At 50.6% G+C, this 10,053-nt stretch overlaps 2 long non-coding RNA genes across 2 annotated transcripts in view; one reads left to right on the forward strand and one right to left on the reverse strand.

Annotated features, from left to right (window-relative positions):
• Positions 1 to 6,825, reverse strand: part of LOC112648341 (uncharacterized) — a 40,399-nt gene extending 33,574 nt beyond the window's left edge. The window contains exon 1 of the long non-coding RNA XR_007411797.1: positions 3,236 to 6,825. This is a non-coding gene — a long non-coding RNA (uncharacterized LOC112648341). The remainder of the gene's footprint in view (positions 1 to 3,235) is intronic.
• LOC112648340 (uncharacterized) lies at positions 405 to 9,428 on the forward strand. The gene is made up of 5 exons (XR_003128938.3): positions 405 to 527; positions 3,994 to 4,124; positions 7,475 to 7,593; positions 8,612 to 8,701; positions 8,800 to 9,428. It is a non-coding gene; the product is annotated as an uncharacterized LOC112648340 (long non-coding RNA).
• The last annotated feature ends 625 nt before the right edge of the window (positions 9,429 to 10,053 follow it).

Genomic DNA, 10,053 nt, shown 5'->3' on the forward strand with positions numbered 1-10,053 from the left:
TTGTCTTTCCAAGACTATAAATTCTTTTTATTTTATTTTTATTTAAGATGGTATTTATTTATTTATTTATTTATTTGAGAGAGAGAGAGACAGCACAAGTAGGGAGAGCAGCAGAGAGGGAGACGGAGAAGCGGGCTCCCCGCCAGGCAGGGAGCCCAACGTGGGGCTCTGTGACCTGAGCCGAAGACAGACGTTTAACTGATTGAGCCCCCCAGGCGCCCCAAGACTATGAATTCTTAAGGGATAGATTGTGTCTTTCACACCTACCCCCTGGTGCCCAGTACCTGGCCCTGCTAAGCCATCAGCCCCCCATTTAGACCCATGCTTAGATACAGGAGTAAAGGACAGAGTACCGGGGAAGAGGGAGAAAGGGGGGGGGGTGGGAAGACAGGGAAGGAAAGACAGCGTGTGAGGAACGGAGCTGGTTGGGGACACACCTCTGAGCAGCGAGAACGTGATGCCTGAGACCGTTAATGACGCCTGCGGCCTCCACACAGCACTGGTTGCCCTGGGACTGGTGCCCACAGGTGAGCACCTGCTAGCCGGAGGGCTGAGATGGGGGAGCTTCCACTAACATTTTAATAAGACCTTTTGGCACGGAGCATTTGAACGAATTATAGAGGAAATGCTAATTGTCTAATACAGATGGTGGGCATGTAGGTGTCCATCTCCCTTTTGCCGCTTCTGTTCTTCAAATGAACCAGACCCTCTGGCCTCTGTCATTTCCATCAGTATTGTCAACGCGGATGGGAGCAATTGGGGCTTCAACCCAAGTGAGCTATGCGGTTGTTGAAGCAACACTGCCCTCTGCTGACCACAGGCTCTCACTTCTCTGGGACCCGGATCAGATCCTACACCCCAGCCCTTTGCTTTGTCCCTCTCGGGTCTCCCCTTTGCCTGGGCGCCACCTTGATGCTGGTGGGGCCCAGCCAGACCCAGCAATGGACACCGGGACTGACATCCGGCTGAGCTCAGACAACTAAGCAGTGTATTAGGGCAGCCGACGTCTTTAGGTCCTCATTTTTCTCTACCACCATTTAACCTTGGGTGACGCACAGCGCCAGGGCTGCATGTGGTGCAGAGCTATACAGCTCCAGGCTGTGGACAAACGACCACTCAGAGCTCTATACTCCTCCTTGGTGAACTAGGGGTCATCAGCTTGGGGTAAAGCAGAGTGTGAGAGTACAATAAACCCAGCACTTTCAGACACACCTGAAAAGAACCTGAAAAGAAGGTACTCACCTTCTTAAAGCAACAGAGAACCCATTTCCAGGTGGTTTGTTGACCTCAGGTAAATACCCTAGGCCTTGACATGTTCGATGCTAACCACTCTGAGGTAGCTGGTGCTTAAATATCTCTACCAATGGAAAGGGGCCAAGCAAAATGGATCATCCCAAAGCACCACCCATGGCCACCTATGGGGGCAAAGTCCCTGTGTATAGGGGACCCTGAGAAAGCATTCAGGAGAGGTTAGAGCAGTGGCTCTCGGACCTGACCTGTGTCAGAACCACCCAGGGAGCTGTTAGAAGCCCAGATGGCTAGCCCTACCCTCCGTCTCTGACTCACTGTGTGTGGTATGGAACCTGAGAATCTGTACTTAGAGCCCCCAAGTAAGCGGACCAGGGCGAGAACTGCTGGACTCGGCCGTGCTATGGTTATAACTCTGAATTTCAGTGGCTTCGCACCACAGAAGTTCATTTCTGGGTCATGCTGAGTATGGAAAAAGGGTTAGTGGGGCTGTGCTCCACACAGTCACTGGAGGGCCCAGGCTAATCAGTGCCCCCCGCCCCCATCTTGTAGCTGCATCTTCTATGACATTTGACCTTCATAGCTGCTGTGACAAGGGAAGAAAAAGTGAAGAATCCTAGTTGAGCTTTTAACTGTCTCAGCCCCAAAGTGGTGACGGAAATCATATCCGTTCACATTTTATTGACCAGAACTCCTCACATGGCCCTGCGCGTGCCTCAGGTAGAAGTCGTCCCCGTCCCTAAGATGACAGGTAAGCTTTATGTTGGTGAACACTTGTGCCAACAGACATCCCACCCGAGCGTCTCCTTTTTCACTCATGAGAACATTCGAAATCACATACAAATGCAGTAGTGGTTACTGGGGACTTATTTTCAACCCTTTACGTGTTTGTCGTAGAGTGAGGGTGGTGGTGGGAAGAAACTAGAGAGCGCTCACGCGTGCCTGGAATTGTTCTAAGTGCTTTTGTGCATTAACTCACTTGTCCCTCACAACAACCCTCTATGGTGAGCACCATCAATACTCCCAGGCTATAAATAAGAAGACTGAGGCAGAGTTTTGTTATGTGGCTTTCCCAGGTCATACAGGGAGTGAGAGACACAGCAGGGACTGCCACCCACCAGTCTGACATGAGAGTCCGCCTTCCTAACGGCTGTTCTCCTCCATCACTGCACGGTTCATTTAATTTTTGAAGAGAGAGTTGGAGAGACTATAGTGGAAAGACTTGGTTTTTGGATAAACCTAGATCTAAATATTCTAAATATAAACAGCTCTGCAGAGAGACCATCCCCCCACACAAGTAGCTCTACTGATACACAAAGGAGTTGGCTCAAGCCAGATATGTGAAAATGGGGTCCAGGTCCAACAGAAGGTCTTTAAAGACCCTCCCTGATGCCCCACAGTGGCTAGAAGACCAAGCAGGTTGTATCTGGTCCCTTAATGCAATCTTCCCAGTAGTTGACCACAGACCTGGAGGATGGGACAAGACATTTCTCCACTTTTCTCTTAGGATTGCCTCCCACGTCATACAAGTGCTCTTTAAATGGGACCCAGGAATCTCCTTGCTCTGCCTTCCTCCCCTTGGCCCTGCTCCGTGGGGAGAAACACTTCAAGCTGCAGTGTTCCCATCCCACGACCTGGGCATCTCTTCTCCCTATACTCTCGTGGGCGAGGGGCGGCCTCTCACCTGACAATATCATGCAAAAAGGCTTTAAGTCTTAGCATAACTGAGACACAGTCCCAAGGAATAAGGACTACATCCCTCAGGTTAGAGCACCTACATGAAAAATAAGCTTTTCCACTGCAGAGAGCGAGGCTCGCAAAATGTCCGTGGATTTCACAATAATTAAGACTAATAAGAACTATCTCTTTATTCTATTTTATGAAAGCCACGCACACACACACACACACACACACACACTCCACAAGAAACTGGGAAAGGGGGAGCTAGGAAACAATACAGGTGGAAGCAGGAAGAGAATAATCCTACCTGGACACCCTGGATTCCATGAGTTTGGTTTTTAACTGATGGTTGGAATAGGTACGATTTAACTGCAGAAACAGCCTCTGGCTGAGCCCAGAGTGGCCAACAGAGGGCACTGGTCCAGGGCCTTAGAGCCTTTCCAATCCGGAGCTCAGGCTTGGCCCCGCTCACTCGGGGTCACTCCATATTTCTGGGGGGAATGTTAGGTCAGCAAGAGGGATCTGTTTAACCCAAAACACAGGATACTTAACGGTCCTTGTTAGTGCATCAAAGGGAGTCGGTCTTTGGCCTCAAAATGTCAGATTGCTTCCCTGGGGTTTACAACCCTCTCATTTCCTGTTTTTCTGAATAAAAGTTCAAAATCTCTTTGGCAGCGATTTGGAAACACAACAGTGTTCAAGGCAATCTGAAAATGCTGGCTATTTTGTTTAGACAGCTATCAAAGATTTGTGGTCAGTTATTTCCATCCATCTCTCTCTCTCTCTCTCTCTCTCTCTCTCTCACACACACACACACACACACACACACACACACTCACACTCATTTACTCAACATTCACATTTTCTGCTGACACTTCAAACCCATGTCTGCAGCCAGGGATCTGACGGAGGGGACGGACGATTGGGAATGAGCTGAGTGCTCATCTAAGTTATTCTGCATTGAAGACCCGTATCGTGAAGGGTCCCTAACCTGTTCAGGGCTGTGCTCAGCATTACCAAGGTAGCTCTCCCAAGTAGTGACTGAAGCCACTCTTTCCGACCCAGGCACCAGGTGGTTAAAGGCGCGGAAATGGATCTTTCCCGTCTTGCAAGAGTACCTGTCAACTGGACCAGCCGTGGGAATTGTGCTTTGGAAAAGAGGCCGCAGCAACTCACTTCTCGGATAATTCTGACATGTAAAGCGTGCTGCGTACACAGCTCCCGGGGGGCACCCCTGGGCTCCGGCTCCAGCCTGGAAGTGCAGAGAACGGGATGGAGGGTTTCACACCGTCAGCAAATCCACATACTGAGAGGGCAGCGAAGGCCGACTTGGGGTGTTCTGTGTGGCTCTCGTTCCAGCCCGTGGGCAGGGGAGGCAGGCTAACCCCAATGCTCCCTCCCGCCACCCTGCACCCCGCCCAGGTGCACGGGATTCCCACCCCCAGCTCTGGAAGCTGGAAGTCCCGAATCGAGGTGTTGGTAGAGTTGGCTCCTCCTGGAGGCTCTGAGGAAGAATCTCTTCCGTGTTTCTTAGTTTCTGCTGAGTTGCCAGCAGTCCTTAGGGCCCGTTGGCTTGTAGAAGCACCACCCCAACTTCTCTCTTCGTCTTCACATAGTACACTCCCTGTGTATGAGTCGGTGTCCAAATTTCACATTTTTATAAGGGCACCAGTCATACTGGATTAGAGCCCATCCTAATGACTTCGTCTTCACTAATTACAGCTACAAGGACCCTACTTCCAAATAAGATCACACTCTGAGGCACTTGGGGGTTAGGACTGCAACATAGGAATTTGAGGGTGACACAATTCAACTCGTAACAGGAGGATGTGCACTTCTCCAACCACCAAGTCTTCCGTCAGGCCGATGGGGATGCCATTGCCCCGGGTACAAAGAGAAAAAGAAGTCATTCAGAATTAGATTTTAGACCTAATTTCTTCAGCTTCTTCACTTATCAGCATAGCTTAGAAATCTCACTGGGTAAAAACCCAAATGGCCCTGTCAATCCCACCCCACGCCTAAAGCCTTCTCTGAAGTTGCCCCAAGGATTTCTGCAGATCCTCAGGGCTGTTTCCCATCTGCCCTTGAACGAGTCCAGCCTGCTGGCGGTCACCGTAGTTCTGCCGGGCTGGAGATCTGTTCCAAGCTCTCAGACTGAGTCCCCGACTATTCACGCAACCAAGGCTCCTCCCTGAACCCCATTTCCTGGGGTTCCTGTGCTGGAGCCCCCACATGAACACTCTGCCCAGGGCTCGATTCTTCTGGGACAAGGGCACTTTCTTGCCTTTGTTTCCACCCCCAACCCAGGTTTGGAGTCTCACTCAGGTATGTCCCCTGCAGAATCTCACCCCCATGCTATCTTTCAGCCTGCTGTCCTGAACCCTAATTCATATTAATTGAATGAATTAATAAATTACTAGCTGTGATAGCCTAGGCACTTAAAGACAGCATCTACTCTAAGGGCCCCAAACGTAGTGAAATAAATTAACACAGTAATTAAAAACGTTGAATATAATGGAAGAACGAATAAGGTGCTGCCAAATAATGTGGGAAGAGTGAGCTATTTTGGTGTGGAGGATTTCATAGAGGAGGTCAAAGGTGAGCTGCTCTGGAAGCATGCCTGGTAAGCTCCTCAGCAGAAAATGAGAGGACACTCCATGTGGCACGACGATCTCAGAATGCTGGTTGCTCCTGGACTCCCCACTGGGGTCCTCTGCACACTTGTGATGCCCCCATGACCGCTTGTGGGTACTTTGGGATGCGACAATTTGCTGCCATCCCGCCCATTGCCCATTGCCACCCTCTCCAGATACTGAGCCCTGGGGACCCCCAATCCTTCCTTTCTCAACTGAGTTACGGGTTTTGATTAGACCAACCTCACCTTACAGCGAAATGTCTGAAACAACTGGCCTGGCTCGGTTTCAAAGGCTGATACTCCCAAAGCTTCCCAGGCTGTAAAGGGAATGGCATCAGCCTTTAACGCTGATCTTTTCTTCTGTGCCTGGAATCTACGATGCCCTAGTCCAGAAGAATGAAAGAAAGATCTTGCCCTTCTTTCTCCCGCACCCCATCTTGCAGGCCTGGCCCCCAAACACGACCCTTTTAGTAGGCTCATCCGGGTCCTCTAGAACCCAGGATCAATCATAATTTTCTAGTGACACGGAGTCCACTGGCCTCACCACCACCGCAAGAACAAAGGCCTCCGTCCTCTATGTGATCCTTTGGGGTGGTTGCTTTCTCCAAGGTTCTGGAAAGCCCAGGCTTCCTCCCACCAACTGGGGGGAGGGAGAAACGCTGAAAGTGGAGATAAAAACGGTCCATCACCGGGGGTGGGGGGGGGGTCAGTGTCAGTCTGCTCCGGGCCCCTGCTGCGGACTCACCTCCCAGGAAGCGCAGGACCTAGCCTTGGATCTGGAGCGAACTGGTCTGTTCCTGATGCCCCCGCAGAGCCCAGGCCGTGGTTCTCAGCCCGCAGACCTTGCCCTGGAGACGCCGTGCCTGCTTTCCCTCCCTCCACAAGTTTCTGTCAATCCATCTCCCAAGGTCAACTTTGGACCACAGAGCTGAGAACAGTCAAACAAGAGATCTGGTGTCTGCATCAAGCGATTTTTCCTTCCTCAGAAGCAAATCATTTCTGCTAAATTCTACTTATCATCAGTCCTATTATTTACGTGTTCCAGCTCCCCAGCAACAGCAGATGAGAGCATCTAGGTGGCGATGCTGCTGGCAGCGACAGGAGCCTGGACGGGGGCGGGGGCTGGGCAGGGGGGAGAGAAGGGGTTTGCCTGCCCTTGGTAGGTAGGTAACTAGGAGAGGAAGAAAAGGGATTTTCTTGTTGCTGCTTTCCCCAGGGACACGAGTGGGTGGATATGTCCCCGGAATGATGTCTAGCTCCCAGGTCCTAGCATCACCAGTTGTCCAAGAGTTCTGGTTGTCACCCTCCCATTATTAAGGACAGGTTTTGTCTTTCGCTGCATCCCCACCTATGATGAAGGCCATAATTAGTGCATACATTGGACTTCCCTGGGTGCTAGTGTGCTCAGGACCATCTGTCTTCCTGGAAAAGACAGTTACCCCAAGAGGACCTGTCCCCTCTACACTCTAGGCTCTGAAGCTGAGACCTCACTGTACGTGGAAACCCTCTGTCCCAGACACCTGGCTCACAGGGGTACACACACATACACGCACACTTGCCCATCGATGCAGACACTGTCTTTCCCATGGCTCCGTGTGCCACCTCCACGGTGCCCTCTGGAGACGCCTTCCTCTCTTATTGGTCCCTGCGGCATCCCAAACTGAGTCACGCGCCCAAAAGGTCCTCTTCCTGCATGCGTATCATTTTCCAAGCCCTCCACATACTCTGTCCCATTGAATTCTCATGAACCTCTTGTTGGGGAAACAGGCTCCTAAATGTTAAGAATCGTGCCTAGGATCACGTCACTAGTAATCAAGCACCCACAATTCAAATCCCAAGTCTGCTCTCGTGTGTGACTCTTGGCCTCTTCCCTGTAGCTCTCAGAGATGTCTATAATTTACCGAATTTCAGGATCTATCCAAGAGTCACTTCTGAAGGTCAACTATTCGTCCAGGAGACAAATCCTTCAATAGGCAAATCCTCCCAGAATGCCTTCTCTGCGCCAGGCACCACGAGGACAGAGGAGATTGGTAGGTAGTGCCCTTGGTACCACTGGGTCCTTTCCTACATGGAAGAGGGGGAAGGAGGCTCAGTCATCATTCCTGGAATGTTGCCAGAAGGCTGACATCCTGGGGATGCCTGGTCTGAGATGTCCCCCTCCTAAGGGAGACCGAGCCGCAGAGGGACATGATGAGAGGAGAGGGCAGGTGTCACCTCAATGCCTGGCAGTCCCCCCCACCCATAGTAGACACCTGAAAAATACAGGTTAGTTCTCAGAATATTATAGAAAGAGCAGAAATCACCATCCAAAGCAAGATCAGGGGGAAGTTTGAGGCAAAGCGTCTTTTGAGAAACGGCTGGTCAGAGAGTCCTGCCAAGGAAAAGAAAGATCTGTTTTCCACCATCAGCCAGTGGGGTGGACAGAGCCACCAGGTCTGGGCAGGATGCTGTCACTAGAGGGCAGTCGCAGCTTGCTCTTGGCGGTGCAGGAGCCCTGATGGCCTGCTCTCCCGAGGAGAGGCCAAGAGCAATCCTGCTGCATTCTAACTCTGCCCAATGCAGGGGCAGCTCGGGAGGTGGACACGTGACTTTCGAAGGGGAATAAACGCACCCTAACCCTTCATGTTTCATACAATCCTTTCCTTACATGTGGCACTAGGAAGGCCCTCAAGGTTTAGACATAGTCCGGGTTCCTTGGCTAATAAAGATACTGTGGAGGCAGCCCGGGTGGCTCAGCGGTTTAGCGCCGCCTTCAGCCCAGGGCTTGATCCTGGAGACCTGGGATCGAGTCCCACCACGTCGGGCTCCCTGCATGGAGCCTGCTTCTCCCTCTGCCTGTGTCTCTGCCTCTCATTCTCTCTGTGTCTCTCATGAATAAATAAACAAAATCTTAAAAAAAAAAAAAAAAAAAAAAAGATACTGTCGGAACAAACGCTAGATTCCCCAAACCCCAGTTCGAGGCCAGTTCCAAGGCCTTATACTAGAGCAGAATAATATGGACTAAATTCCTTGGTGAAATTCTCACCTCATAATTTTTTTCCTTTGTAGGCCATTTCTTTTGTTATTTGTTCATTCCCTGGAGGCTTAGGAAGAAACAGAAAACGGAAATTAAAATCAAATTGGACCATCAGGTACTCTGTAAGTAGCCTTGATAAAAGTTTGGATGAGACTAGTGATACTCATGACCATCCATGTTTTGCACGTGACCCCCCCTCCCACCCCTACTGTCTTTCAAGGTCATATGCTGGTGACCATGGAGAGACGTGATGGATTCCTCTTGCCCTGGAGAGAGAAATACATGCAAACAATGAAGGACACAGAAGAGGAAGGTTCTACAGTCTGTGCCGGGGACCCGAACCAGGCTGTCACATGGAAACTGATGAGATCATCAGCCAAAAATCTGAAGCCCAGGGTGAAAGGCTTTGTCCTGTACCCTACTTATTCCTGGAACATGGCACATACCAAGGCTGGGAATGGGAATGGGATTTGGGAATGGGACTCAAGGCAATGGAGGTGATAGATTCTTTTAGCACAGAGACACATGGCAAACATGTCAGGAGGGGAACAGGTGAAAATCTACTCACCTTGTCACTATCCCACCTGCACCCCCACCCCACTCAGGGTGGAGCTAGATATAGCCGAATGTTTGCCAAACCTTGGCAGGGGCTGAAGAGAAGAATGTAAAGAACTAAGGACAGAGTATATAGGATGAAGGGGTTATGGGAAAGAGGAGAAGGAAGAGAAAGTCTAGGTTGAATGAACTACTGCCTTCCTCCCTAGCCCAACCCTGACACCCAACTCTCTGCACCGTCTAAAGATACTAGAAGCTGCAGCACAAACCAGAATAAATGATTGTTTTCATACATTCTTTTGGGTTCTGCGTGTGTGTAGGGGCAGCCCATGGTAAACCCCTTACTAATGCACTGGACGTCCTCTTCCTTCCGCTAATAATAGTGTCAAAGTCAGACACTCCAGAAAACTCTTCTCGTAGGTTGTACTCTGCTCTTTGATTTTTCAGACCTTTGTGCAACATGCTTTCCGCCAGGTGGTATGATAGTATAGAGGTCACTGAGGCGTCGTGTCCACGCTCGGAGAGCTCATCACCAGCTGGGGGGGACCTTGACCCACGCCAATTTCCACCCATTGGAGCAGGGTGCGTGCTGCCGCAGACGTGAGCTCTGAGGGGACAGACAGGGTCATCCGTCCAGCCTGTGGAGCCAGGGAAGAGTGGTCGGGGGAGGAGGCTTTGTAAAGATCCAGCTCAGACAAAAAGAGGAGCCAGTCTCAGGCTGCAGAAAACAATGTGGACCAAGACTGTCTATTGTGGCGGTGTCTATTCCTGGAAGTGCCAGAAATCTGGTGTCTTATTTTTACAACAAATAAACACTAAAGTAGCAAGTATTACGTTGATTCATGCCTGGGTGCCCGCCTGTCTCTACTCTCCTATAATTTCCATTTCCTCCCTCTCGCCCCCACTTCGAGCCTGCTCC

This window comes from Canis lupus, chromosome 7 (genome assembly GCF_003254725.2).
Source record: "Canis lupus dingo isolate Sandy chromosome 7, ASM325472v2, whole genome shotgun sequence".
Classification (NCBI taxonomy): domain Eukaryota; kingdom Metazoa; phylum Chordata; class Mammalia; order Carnivora; family Canidae; genus Canis; species Canis lupus.